The sequence below is a fragment of the Lissotriton vulgaris genome, chromosome 1_2 (assembly GCF_964263255.1).
Source record: "Lissotriton vulgaris chromosome 1_2, aLisVul1.2, whole genome shotgun sequence".
Taxonomy (NCBI): domain Eukaryota; kingdom Metazoa; phylum Chordata; class Amphibia; order Caudata; family Salamandridae; genus Lissotriton; species Lissotriton vulgaris.
In genome coordinates, this window is record NC_141686.1 from 361,233,466 (window position 1) to 361,248,001 (window position 14,536).

The 14,536-nt window shown below is 47.4% G+C and overlaps 1 protein-coding gene across 1 annotated transcript in view; it reads right to left on the reverse strand.

Moving 5' to 3' along the window:
* Positions 1–14,536, reverse strand: part of LOC147736860 (uncharacterized protein F54H12.2-like) — a 53,631-nt gene that overhangs the window by 29,647 nt on the left and 9,448 nt on the right. The gene's annotated exons all lie outside the window — the stretch shown is intronic.

Here is a 14,536-nt window from a genome sequence, read left to right on the forward strand (position 1 = left end):
TGAATTGGAGACAGGTGGATAGGCATACAGAGCCATGAGTACAGACATTCCCACTTTCCCAAAGTGGTATTTCCACCGTCATAATGTCGAATTCACTCGCACCACCGGAGCAGGTTCGCCATTACGAACTCATCGATATCAAACACTATACGGACACTCTTCAGCATACAGGAAATCCAGCTCAATAGCCTTGCCACAGATCCCTCAGGCCAATCCAATACGAGGAGCAGGTCCTACTGTACCAAACACACTACTCGGTGCCATTCACTACCAGTGTATGCAGCAAACACACACACCTGCCCTACCCTTTACCAACATCGCACCCTGTCCCCAGGGAGTACTCAGATATAGCAAGAGACATGCAGAACCTTGGCAAGCGTATTCTTAAATGCCAATCCTAGTAACAGTAACCTACACACACAGGCCCCGTCATGGCAAATCTGTAGCACATTTGAAAAACTACCTTCGTGGGTGGCACAACCAGTTCTGCAGGCCCACTGAGAAGGTGTTGAGTTACATTCCCTAGGTATGTCTTACCTCTAGACAATGGACTTACAGCTAACACAATTTAGCCAATCATGTATACACTAATCATCAGTATGTATAGGACAAGCACATCAATTTGGCACTGAATGGCAGTGTAAAAAGCGATCAAAGTCCTTAGGCTATTACATAGATCAGCGGAAAACTAGGAGGGACAAAAGCAAAACAATTAAAAGTTGAGAGAAACCACACTAGAAAGGGCCACCTCCAACAGAATTCATTAAGATTGGTATGTTTGATACAAAGGTAACACAGATCTGTGCAGTATGTGCATAAACACATTTATAAAGGAGGATGGTTGGAACCTGGGACCTCTTAATTATCTCACTTGAGCTGAGATTGGTAACCCGAAAATACATTGATCCCTCCCTTTGGATAATTTACAAAGTTCGGTAATTGGGATTAAATCCCAGATCGAAAGCTATGAAGTTTGTTCAAGTATTGGTACCACTGAACAGCACATTCCTCCTATAACACTTGAAGACTCACATTCACGTCACACTTAAATCACATTTTTAGCTCCTAAAATGTAATTCAACTTTTGGCAATTTATAAAAAATGTTCATCAGATTATTTTTCCTGGCCATCTTTTAGAACTATCGTTCCTTCTTTCTGTCTTTCTTTCACATTTTGGCCGATATCTATTAAGTACTTTTCTCCATCCTTCGTGTGTTTTCTCTCTGTATCCCTTTTATTTCTCTTCTCTGGCCTCTTCTTGCGTTTTCTGCTCGCTCATCTTGTTCTCCCCTTCCTGCTGAAGTGACAACTAGGATTCAGAAAAGGGGGTGGTGATGAACAGAGTGTCTGAATTAAGCAGACCACTCTTACCCAGTCCAAAGATCAGGGCTTGATCCATCACCGTTATTTATCTCACTGCCCCATCCCAGCTCAGAACCTGGCTATATGCAAATCAGTCTGTCCCTGGCCCAGTGCATCATGGGAACAGGGCAGACTAAACTGCCAAGCCAATTCTTCACCAGAAAGGAGACAAGCTACCGGGGACCGGTTTCTGGCATTTCAGCCGTCTTCGGCCCGGCTTGCTTGAATCCTGATGGAGCAGTGAGAAAGGGACTCATGTCTGAGTATACCCTGCCACACCTATAGTGGCCAAAAACGATTCAGAAAAGGGGGTGGTGATGAACAGAGTGTCTGAATTAAGCAGACCACTCTTACCCAGTCCAAAGATCAGGGCTTGATCCATCACCGTTATTTATCTCACTGCCCCATCCCAGCTCAGAACCTGGCTATATGCAAATCAGTCTGTCCCTGGCCCAGTGCATCATGGGAACAGGGCAGACTAAACTGCCAAGCCAATTCTTCACCAGAAAGGAGACAAGCTACCGGGGACCGGTTTCTGGCATTTCAGCCGTCTTCGGCCCGGCTTGCTTGAATCCTGATGGAGCAGTGAGAAAGGGACTCATGTCTGAGTATACCCTGCCACACCTATAGTGGCCAAAAACGATTCAGAAAAGGGGGTGGTGATGAACAGAGTGTCTGAATTAAGCAGACCACTCTTACCCAGTCCAAAGATCAGGGCTTGATCCATCACCGTTATTTATCTCACTGCCCCATCCCAGCTCAGAACCTGGCTATATGCAAATCAGTCTGTCCCTGGCCCAGTGCATCATGGGAACAGGGCAGACTACACTGCCAAGCCAATTCTTCACCAGAAAGGAGACAAGCTACCGGGGACCGGTTTCTGGCATTTCAGCCGTCTTCGGCCCGGCTTGCTTGAATCCTGATGGAGCAGTGAGAAAGGGACTCATGTCTGAGTATACCCTGCCACACCTATAGTGGCCAAAAATGATTCAGAAAAGGGGGTGGTGATGAACAGAGTGTCTGAATTAAGCAGACCACTCTTACCCAGTCCAAAGATCAGGGCTTGATCCATCACCATTATTTATCTCACTGCCCCATCCCAGCTCAGAACCTGGCTATATGCAAATCAGTCTGTCCCTGGCCCAGTGCATCATGGGAACAGGGCAGACTAAACTGCCAAGCCAATTCTTCACCAGAAAGGAGACAAGCTACCGGGGACCGGTTTCTGGCATTTCAGCCGTCTTCGGCCCGGCTTGCTTGAATCCTGATGGAGCAGTGAGAAAGGGACTCATGTCTGAGTATACCCTGCCACACCTATAGTGGCCAAAAACGATTCAGAAAAGGGGGTGGTGATGAACAGAGTGTCTGAATTAAGCAGACCACTCTTACCCAGTCCAAAGATCAGGGCTTGATCCATCACCGTTATTTATCTCACTGCCCCATCCCAGCTCAGAACCTGGCTATATGCAAATCAGTCTGTCCCTGGCCCAGTGCATCATGGGAACAGGGCAGACTAAACTGCCAAGCCAATTCTTCACCAGAAAGGAGACAAGCTACCGGGGACCGGTTTCTGGCATTTCAGCCGTCTTCGGCCCGGCTTGCTTGAATCCTGATGGAGCAGTGAGAAAGGGACTCATGTCTGAGTATACCCTGCCACACCTATAGTGGCCAAAAACGATTCAGAAAAGGGGGTGGTGATGAACAGAGTGTCTGAATTAAGCAGACCACTCTTACCCAGTCCAAAGATCAGGGCTTGATCCATCACCGTTATTTATCTCACTGCCCCATCCCAGCTCAGAACCTGGCTATATGCAAATCAGTCTGTCCCTGGCCCAGTGCATCATGGGAACAGGGCAGACTAAACTACCAAGCCAATTCTTCACCAGAAAGGAGACAAGCTACCGGGGACCGGTTTCTGGCATTTCAGCCGTCTTCGGCCCGGCTTGCTTGAATCCTGATGGAGCAGTGAGAAAGGGACTCATGTCTGAGTATACCCTGCCACACCTATAGTGGCCAAAAACGATTCAGAAAAGGGGGTGGTGATGAACAGAGTGTCTGAATTAAGCAGACCACTCTTACCCAGTCCAAAGATCAGGGCTTGATCCATCACCGTTATTTATCTCACTGCCCCATCCCAGCTCAGAACCTGGCTATATGCAAATCAGTCTGTCCCTGGCCCAGTGCATCATGGGAACAGGGCAGACTAAACTGCCAAGCCAATTCTTCACCAGAAAGGAGACAAGCTACCGGGGACCGGTTTCTGGCATTTCAGCCGTCTTCGGCCCGGCTTGCTTGAATCCTGATGGAGCAGTGAGAAAGGGACTCATGTCTGAGTATACCCTGCCACACCTATAGTGGCCAAAAACGATTCAGAAAAGGGGGTGGTGATGAACAGAGTGTCTGAATTAAGCAGACCACTCTTACCCAGTCCAAAGATCAGGGCTTGATCCATCACCGTTATTTATCTCACTGCCCCATCCCAGCTCAGAACCTGGCTATATGCAAATCAGTCTGTCCCTGGCCCAGTGCATCATGGGAACGGGGCAGACTAAACTGCCAAGCCAATTCTTCACCAGAAAGGAGACAAGCTACCGGGGACCGGTTTCTGGCATTTCAGCCGTCTTCGGCCCGGCTTGCTTGAATCCTGATGGAGCAGTGAGAAAGGGACTCATGTCTGAGTATACCCTGCCACACCTATAGTGGCCAAAAACGATTCAGAAAAGGGGGTGGTGATGAACAGAGTGTCTGAATTAAGCAGACCACTCTTACCCAGTCCAAAGATCAGGGCTTGATCCATCACCGTTATTTATCTCACTGCCCCATTCCAGCTCAGAACCTGGCTATATGCAAATCAGTCTGTCCCTGGCCCAGTGCATCATGGGAACAGGGCAGACTAAACTGCCAAGCCAATTCTTCACCAGAAAGGAGACACGCTACCGGGGACCGGTTTCTGGCATTTCAGCCGTCTTCGGCCCGGCTTGCTTGAATCCTGATGGAGCAGTGAGAAAGGGACTCATGTCTGAGTATACCCTGCCACACCTATAGTGGCCAAAAACGATTCAGAAAAGGGGGTGGTGATGAACAGAGTGTCTGAATTAAGCAGACCACTCTTACCCAGTCCAAAGATCAGGGCTTGATCCATCACCGTTATTTATCTCACTGCCCCATCCCAGCTCAGAACCTGGCTATATGCAAATCAGTCTGTCCCTGGCCCAGTGCATCATGGGAACAGGGCAGACTAAACTGCCAAGCCAATTCTTCACCAGAAAGGAGACAAGCTACCGGGGACCGGTTTCTGGCATTTCAGCCGTCTTCGGCCCGGCTTGCTTGAATCCTGATGGAGCAGTGAGAAAGGGACTCATGTCTGAGTATACCCTGCCACACCTATAGTGGCCAAAAACGATTCAGAAAAGGGGGTGGTGATGAACAGAGTGTCTGAATTAAGCAGACCACTCTTACCCAGTCCAAAGATCAGGGCTTGATCCATCACCGTTATTTATCTCACTGCCCCATCCCAGCTCAGAACCTGGCTATATGCAAATCAGTCTGTCCCTGGCCCAGTGCATCATGGGAACAGGGCAGACTAAACTGCCAAGCCAATTCTTCACCAGAAAGGAGACAAGCTACCGGGGACCGGTTTCTGGCATTTCAGCCGTCTTCGGCCCGGCTTGCTTGAATCCTGATGGAGCAGTGAGAAAGGGACTCATGTCTGAGTATACCCTGCCACACCTATAGTGGCCAAAAACGATTCAGAAAAGGGGGTGGTGATGAACAGAGTGTCTGAATTAAGCAGACCACTCTTACCCAGTCCAAAGATCAGGGCTTGATCCATCACCGTTATTTATCTCACTGCCCCATCCCAGCTCAGAACCTGGCTATATGCAAATCAGTCTGTCCCTGGCCCAGTGCATCATGGGAACAGGGCAGACTAAACTGCCAAGCCAATTCTTCACCAGAAAGGAGACAAGCTACCGGGGACCGGTTTCTGGCATTTCAGCCGTCTTCGGCCCGGCTTGCTTGAATCCTGATGGAGCAGTGAGAAAGGGACTCATGTCTGAGTATACCCTGCCACACCTATAGTGGCCAAAAACGATTCAGAAAAGGGGGTGGTGATGAACAGAGTGTCTGAATTAAGCAGACCACTCTTACCCAGTCCAAAGATCAGGGCTTGATCCATCACCGTTATTTATCTCACTGCCCCATCCCAGCTCAGAACCTGGCTATATGCAAATCAGTCTGTCCCTGGCCCAGTGCATCATGGGAACAGGGCAGACTAAACTGCCAAGCCAATTCTTCACCAGAAAGGAGACAAGCTACCGGGGACCGGTTTCTGGCATTTCAGCCGTCTTCTTGTCTTTTTGTCCACCCTAAGCGTGGAAGGGTATTCTCAGATGTGAGACCCTTGCTCATTGCACCATCAGGATTCAAGCAAACCGGGCCGAAGACGGCTGTAATGCCAGAAACCGGTCCCCGGGAGCTTGTTTCCTTCCCAGTGTAAGAATTGGCTTTTGTAGTTTGGTTTGCCCTGTTCCCATCATGCACTGGGACAGGAACAGACTAATTTGCATACAGCCAGGTTCTGAAACTGGGATGGTGCAGTGAGCTAAAAAACGGTGTTGGATCTAGCCCTGATCTTTTGACTGGGTGAGAGCTTTCTGCTTAATTCAGAGACTCTGTCCCTCACCACCCCTTGTTGTAAATATTTTTGTCCACCCTAGCGTGGAAGGGTATTCTCAGATGTGAGACCCTTGCTCATTGCACCATCAGGATTCAAGCAAACCGGGCCGAAGACGGCTGTAATGCCAGAAACCGGTCCCCAGGAGCTTGTTCCCTTCCCAGTGTAAGAATTGGCTTTTGTAGTTTGGTTTGCCCTGTTCCCATCATGCACTGGGACAGGAACAGACTAATTTGCATACAGCCAGGTTCTGAAACTGGGATGGTGCAGTGAGCTAAAAAACGGTGTTGGATCTAGCCCTGATCTTTTGACTGGGTGAGAGCTTTCTGCTTAATTCAGAGACTCTGTCCCTCACCACCCCTTGTTGTAAATATTTTTGTCCACCCTAATCGTGGAAGGGTATTCTCAGATGTGAGACCCTTGCTCATTGCACCATCAGGATTCAAGCAAACCGGGCCGAAGACGGCTGTAATGCCAGAAACCGGTCCCCGGGAGCTTGTTTCCTTCCCAGTGTAAGAATTGGCTTTTGTAGTTTGGTTTGCCCTGTTCCCATCATGCACTGGGACAGGAACAGACTAATTTGCATACAGCCAGGTTCTGAAACTGGGATGGTGCAGTGAGCTAAAAAACGGTGTTGGATCTAGCCCTGATCTTTTGACTGGGTGAGAGCTTTCTGCTTAATTCAGAGACTCTGTCCCTCACCACCCCTTGTTGTAAATATTTTTGTCCACCCTAAGCGTGGAAGGGTATTCTCAGATGTGAGACCCTTGCTCATTGCACCATCAGGATTCAAGCAAACCGGGCCGAAGACGGCTGTAATGCCAGAAACCGGTCCCCGGGAGCTTGTTTCCTTCCCAGTGTAAGAATTGGCTTTTGTAGTTTGGTTTGCCCTGTTCCCATCATGCACTGGGACAGGAACAGACTAATTTGCATACAGCCAGGTTCTGAAACTGGGATGGTGCAGTGAGCTAAAAAACGGTGTTGGATCTAGCCCTGATCTTTTGACTGGGTGAGAGCTTTCTGCTTAATTCAGAGACTCTGTCCCTCACCACCCCTTGTTGTAAATATTTTTGTCCACCCTAAGCGTGGAAGGGTATTCTCAGATGTGAGACCCTTGCTCATTGCACCATCAGGATTCAAGCAAACCGGGCCGAAGACGGCTGTAATGCCAGAAACCGGTCCCCGGGAGCTTGTTTCCTTCCCAGTGTAAGAATTGGCTTTTGTAGTTTGGTTTGCCCTGTTCCCATCATGCACTGGGACAGGAACAGACTAATTTGCATACAGCCAGGTTCTGAAACTGGGATGGTGCAGTGAGCTAAAAAACGGTGTTGGATCTAGCCCTGATCTTTTGACTGGGTGAGAGCTTTCTGCTTAATTCAGAGACTCTGTCCCTCACCACCCCTTGTTGTAAATATTTTTGTCCACCCTAAGCGTGGAAGGGTATTCTCAGATGTGAGACCCTTGCTCATTGCACCATCAGGATTCAAGCAAACCGGGCCGAAGACGGCTGTAATGCCAGAAACCGGTCTCCGGGAGCTTGTTTCCTTCCCAGTGTAAGAATTGGCTTTTGTAGTTTGGTTTGCCCTGTTCCCATCATGCACTGGGACAGGAACAGACTAATTTGCATACAGCCAGGTTCTGAAACTGGGATGGTGCAGTGAGCTAAAAAACGGTGTTGGATCTAGCCCTGATCTTTTGACTGGGTGAGAGCTTTCTGCTTAATTCAGAGACTCTGTCCCTCACCACCCCTTGTTGTAAATATTTTTGTCCACCCTAAGCGTGGAAGGGTATTCTCAGATGTGAGACCCTTGCTCATTGCACCATCAGGATTCAAGCAAACCGGGCCGAAGACGGCTGTAATGCCAGAAACCGGTCCCCGGGAGCTTGTTTCCTTCCCAGTGTAAGAATTGGCTTTTGTAGTTTGGTTTGCCCTGTTCCCATCATGCACTGGGACAGGAACAGACTAATTTGCATACAGCCAGGTTCTGAAACTGGGATGGTGCAGTGAGCTAAAAAACGGTGTTGGATCTAGCCCTGATCTTTTGACTGGGTGAGAGCTTTCTGCTTAATTCAGAGACTCTGTCCCTCACCACCCCTTGTTGTAAATATTTTTGTCCACCCTAAGCGTGGAAGGGTATTCTCAGATGTGAGACCCTTGCTCATTGCACCATCAGGATTCAAGCAAACCGGGCCGAAGACGGCTGTAATGCCAGAAACCGGTCCCCGGGAGCTTGTTTCCTTCCCAGTGTAAGAATTGGCTTTTGTAGTTTGGTTTGCCCTGTTCCCATCATGCACTGGGACAGGAACAGACTAATTTGCATACAGCCAGGTTCTGAAACTGGGATGGTGCAGTGAGCTAAAAAACGGTGTTGGATCTAGCCCTGATCTTTTGACTGGGTGAGAGCTTTCTGCTTAATTCAGAGACTCTGTCCCTCACCACCCCTTGTTGTAAATATTTTTGTCCACCCTAAGCGTGGAAGGGTATTCTCAGATGTGAGACCCTTGCTCATTGCACCATCAGGATTCAAGCAAACCGGGCCGAAGACGGCTGTAATGCCAGAAACCGGTCCCCGGGAGCTTGTTTCCTTCCCAGTGTAAGAATTGGCTTTTGTAGTTTGGTTTGCCCTGTTCCCATCATGCACTGGGACAGGAACAGACTAATTTGCATACAGCCAGGTTCTGAAACTGGGATGGTGCAGTGAGCTAAAAAACGGTGTTGGATCTAGCCCTGATCTTTTGACTGGGTGAGAGCTTTCTGCTTAATTCAGAGACTCTGTCCCTCACCACCCCTTGTTGTAAATATTTTTGTCCACCCTAAGCGTGGAAGGGTATTCTCAGATGTGAGACCCTTGCTCATTGCACCATCAGGATTCAAGCAAACCGGGCCGAAGACGGCTGTAATGCCAGAAACCGGTCTCCGGGAGCTTGTTTCCTTCCCAGTGTAAGAATTGGCTTTTGTAGTTTGGTTTGCCCTGTTCCCATCATGCACTGGGACAGGAACAGACTAATTTGCATACAGCCAGGTTCTGAAACTGGGATGGTGCAGTGAGCTAAAAAACGGTGTTGGATCTAGCCCTGATCTTTTGACTGGGTGAGAGCTTTCTGCTTAATTCAGAGACTCTGTCCCTCACCACCCCTTGTTGTAAATATTTTTGTCCACCCTAAGCGTGGAAGGGTATTCTCAGATGTGAGACCCTTGCTCATTGCACCATCAGGATTCAAGCAAACCGGGCCGAAGACGGCTGTAATGCCAGAAACCGGTCCCCGGGAGCTTGTTTCCTTCCCAGTGTAAGAATTGGCTTTTGTAGTTTGGTTTGCCCTGTTCCCATCATGCACTGGGACAGGAACAGACTAATTTGCATACAGCCAGGTTCTGAACTGGGATGGTGCAGTGAGCTAAAAAACGGTGTTGGATCTAGCCCTGATCTTTTGACTGGGTGAGAGCTTTCTGCTTAATTCAGAGACTCTGTCCCTCACCACCCCTTGTTGTAAATATATGAAGTGACAACTAGAGCAGAATGACTATATGAGTCTCTTGTATTACTTCATGTAGACTCCTATATCATAGCACAATCCTCATCAACACACCGTTGATGAGAGTGTGAAGCATCCCCTTGCAGCATTGTCATACAAGTAGCCCAGGGTGCTTGCGGCAGTCACATATTTGAAAGTTGTGCTGAAGTCTCACTCAAAGCTGCCTAATTCTTCCAAACTATGGGGAAGAACTAGAACTTCACATGTGACTTTGCTTACACGTCTACAGAGTGCCAAGAAGTCCCTGACTATTCTGCACCGAGCAGACCCTCTTACAACAAGTGATCATAAAGATTTTGGTACAGAGAGGAGAGGCCAAGAAGACTGACTGACCGTCCCGCCAACGTTTGCTAAGACAGACACAATTGAAAAAGACACACTGTAGATGCGCCTCATACACACACACACACAGCCTGTAAAGACAACTCTACCCTGTTCAGATGCACACACATCCAACCTGCAGAGGTACATTAAAAGCACAGACACGTACGTTCCACTGCTTGAAAGGCCTCCTACCTGGCAGACCCAAGGTCAGTGCACACACACCCACAATCCCTGCAGCAGACACACTCCCCCTGCAGCAGATAATGCTATAAGCCAACCTATGTCGTTGGAAACTATTGCAATGACTGAGGTTTTACCTAGATTGAGATATGAAAACAGAGGCAAAGGGGCACGGGGCAGCAGGGAAGGTTTGATGTTCAACTGCCTGAGGGACATACTTCTGACAAGGAGTACAGATGGACAAGTCAACAAACTAACAGCGAGAGCCGAGCAAAGAGTGTGCACAGATTTCTCATAGAGCGCTAAGATGCAGAGCAATGTGAACACATTTTTAACAGTGCAGTAAGATGCAGTAGAGTGGCACAAATTCCTCAGTACAGTAAGATGCATTGTAGTGACACAGAGTGCTGTAAAGTGCAGTGTGAACAGATGTGTCACAGTGCAGTAAGATGCAGTGCAGCATGCACAGATTTCTCATAGTGCAGTGAAATGCAGTGCAGTGTGCACATATTTCTCACAGTGTATTAAGATTCAGTGCAGTGCACATATCCTCTCTTTAAAACAAATGATGATGACAAACACCCCCAGGGCCAGATGGAAAGCCCCCCCCCCCCCCCCCCCCAAAGGTCCCTGGATAGAAGAGCCTGGCTACTGGCAGAGATTTCCTCCAGGATTATTCAGTCTACTTCTACAATCACAGCACAGGGTGCTGACATTCTCCTACCTGAGCAGAAACCTGTGCAGACATTTCCAGGCTCTCTCCTCCTCCTATGGCTGGGGTGGGGCAGGTGCAGATTTAGGATCAGGAGAGGTGGGGGGGCTGTGAGGGTCTGAAGATGAAGATAACTGCACAGACAGACAGGGCGTCCTTCCTCCTCTGCAGCAGGCTGGACACAGAGGGAGAGGCAGGAAATTATGTCAACATCTGCTGCTTGTACTGTCTCTGCCACCGCAGACCTGGAACAGGAAACCCTTCTCCCTTTCATACAATGTGCTCAGTGTATTCATCTCAGCAGGCGAAGAGCGCCCTCTGCTGGCCACTTAAAGAACCATCACATCCGGTCGAGTGAATATACATTTTGTGGCAGGAAATATCTGGGTGTTTAGAAGTCACAGAAATGAATGTTTTTAAGATACACAGAGTCCTTGTACATGGTCTCACCCTTGGTTGATGCTGTAAAAAAGTATTTACAGCTTGTCTTCATATGACCATCTTCAAAAGAATGATGCACAGGACTACAGAGTATTTACTGAGATTGTCAAGTGGAAGTGGCAGTTTATATTTCATTAAATATGAGAATACGTGTTAGTGGTGCAATTAAACTTGTCAGCGTATTCATTTTTTAATTTTGTTTTTGAAACACTTTATTGAACGGGTTTTTCAAATGCACATCATGGTACATAGCAAAGTAAATAGAGAAAAATACCATTCAATTTCATGCACCAGACCAAATACAGTGTGGTAGAAGTCATATGTCAAAGCGAAAATTAAAAGAACATATTTTTCCTAATCTTTCTATGTTTTTGGGTTATTTCTTATCATAGCCGCCAAGGTTTCAGATTGCTATGATTGACATTTCAATGACTATGAGTGACACTTTCTGGCCAGTATTTTGAAGCAAAGAAGAAAAGGAGAGCATATAAACATCAGAAATTACACCCATCTGAGCAACAAGAAACTAAAAAGTTAAGTGCTGCAAAGCATCAGAAATGGAAGGGCACCAACTTAGTGCCCTTGTAAAGTCAGAGGCACAACACTACTGTTAACTGCTGCAACTAGTTAAAATAACTAAAACACTCCAAAAACAATGTATAAGCAATAGCTGTTTGTTTGTTTTTCAGAGTTTTATATAGCGCGAACTTGACCCGGTATCGGGTATCAGAGCACCTTACATAGCACCAGTTGCGTTACATGAGGACACATTCATCATTTTTGGTAGGCATTAAGTAATTTTCTCAGAATGACAGGATGTTCAGCGTCATTGCCGAGACTCGAACCCAGTTCCCCAGATTCGAGGGCGACCGCCCCAGCCGTTAGGCCAACTATGGTTTCACCATTATTTTTCGCCATGCATGCCATGGTGTAAAGCTGTTCCTGTGACTGATGGAGCTAAATCTGTTTGTCTATTTCTGTATTACACATGCAACACAAATGGTGTCATTCATAAGGATATATGCGGACTGCTGTGATTTCTGTCTCGAATAAGGAGTCACGCTGGAAGTGAGAGGAGCTCTCTCACCTGGTGGTTGTCACCAGCTTCAAAGTACTAGTGTTGCCAGGAGACAGCAACAATTGCAAGAGACCGGGCAGGTAGGAAAATTGAACTAGGGACATGTTGCCACAGCCTCGGATACCTGTTGGGATGACGGGCCAGTGTTCTACGGGCACAAAAAGACGGGGAGGTCAAAGCAACGTTACACCCGCAGAAAAGCAATTAGTCATTCCAGCTTTCACCAGCCTTAGTACACCCACTGGGCCCAATTGAGGCAAAGGAGGAACATCACTGGCCAGGCGGCTCTCTCTGTCCCATGCAGGACCCGGGTCCAGTCTTGTAGGATGTGAGAGGGCCGACACAGATTTCCGCTGCCTTACCCTTCATAATTATAGTTAGCTAACAGTAGTCCAGGTCACAGACTGGCAGGCTGCTGTATTTCAAGAGACACTAGTAGTATATAGTGATACCTTCACTTCAACTCTGGTCTTAAATTTGACAGTTCCGGCCAGGATTCCTGGCCTTAAATATGATGGGTGTAGTCTTAATTATGACAGGCCTAGTCTTAAACTTGTGTGTGGAAAATTTGACTGCTCTGGCTGGAAACCCTGGCCTTAAATTTTGACATGGCCTGGGTGCAGGCTGTTGGCATTAAACAGGCCTGGTTTTAAAAGGGGGGTGACATGTAGGGATATTCCCAAGAAGTAACAGGCTGCAAAACATGTGGTAATTGTGTACATGTTTTAAAAGTGCATATGAAAGTGCGTGCAGGCTGGAAATGTCTGTGCATGTTTAAAACTGGGTGTTGCAGACAGCTGCAGGCTGAACAGCTGCTGAACAGGCCTGAGTCCCCAACCCTGTGTGTTGGGAGATGTTTTTTTATGTTTGAAAAAAAAAGGGGTGCTTTTAAATTGTAGCTGTTGGGAAACCCATAGTGTGTTTTAAAAAGCACAAGCCATGTTCAGCCACCCTGAGCTTTGAGATGTTGAAAAAGACAGATGTCGTGGCAAGGCTTCCCCATGAGAACCTGAAACAGGATGCCAAGTGCTCGGACGTAATTCACACCCCTCCAAAGCCCCTGGGCCGAAACAGGCTTTTAAAATGTAATTTGTTGGAAACCCATAGTGTGTTTTTAAAAAACACAAGCCAGTTTCGGCCCCTGGGGCTTTGGGATGTTGAAAAAGACAGATGTCGTGGCAAGTCTTCCCAGGAGAACCTGAAACAGGATGCCAAGTGCTCGGACGTAATTCACACACCTCCAAAGCCCCTGGGTCGAAACTGGACATGCTGGCAGGAATTGTGACAGTTTAGGCCACGACTTGATGACTCTGGTTGGAAAGATGACATTTGATGGGTTTAGGGCGGGGACAAAGGTCGGTTCCCGGGGGTCTCTAATGCCCAAGATAAGCCATTTTAACATATGAGGCCCATTATAAAAGTGTCCTGAAGATTTTGATATGTTTGCTATGGCCCCAAGCACCCTACTCTTCCCAAGATAAGATAGAAAAAAGTTACCTTCCAAAGACCCCCATGACATTCTAAACCCCTCAAGTCATAAAGGGTGTGGGGGCTTCTAATTAGCATGCATGGACAGGTATAAAAAGGCCCCTTAAGGAACACTGTCAAACACCCATCCCAAAAACTCTGGGAGCGACTGGCGTGGATTGCTATTGGCTGGACCTTGTGGGCTCCTGCATCAAAGTCAAGAAACCTTAGGGGATTGCCTGGCCTGGCTTGTTTTTTTCTTTTGCGGCACTTTGAGGATTTCTGCACCAGAGACAACCCTTGGAACTTAAAGGCGAGAATGGACCTGAGCAACTTTTCCCAGATTGACGCAGCCTGCCAACATGTAGAGAAGGTAAATAAAGCATGGGCGCATGTTTATGTGTTGTTAAAAGTATACAAAACTGTAGTTTTGAAAATGCTAAAGAGTACTTTGTAAACTGTTAATGTTTAAGGCGATGTGTTGTGTTTAATGTGAATAAAGGTGCCAATGAAGTTTTTTACAAGACGTGAAATGTAAATGTTTTTAAAATGAATAAAGGCTGTGTTGAAGGTTTGAGTTTAAAGCTATGTGTGTAGACAATTAATGTTAATAGGGGTGGTGTTGTGGGGGATGGCGCAGAGTTTGCAGGGGTTTTTTATTTAAGGGGCATAATGTTGTAGGTCTTAGGAGGGTACATGCAGAGGGGAAACATGCATTTTACAGTTCATAGAAACATTTAACTACACTGTAACGGTACCAAAG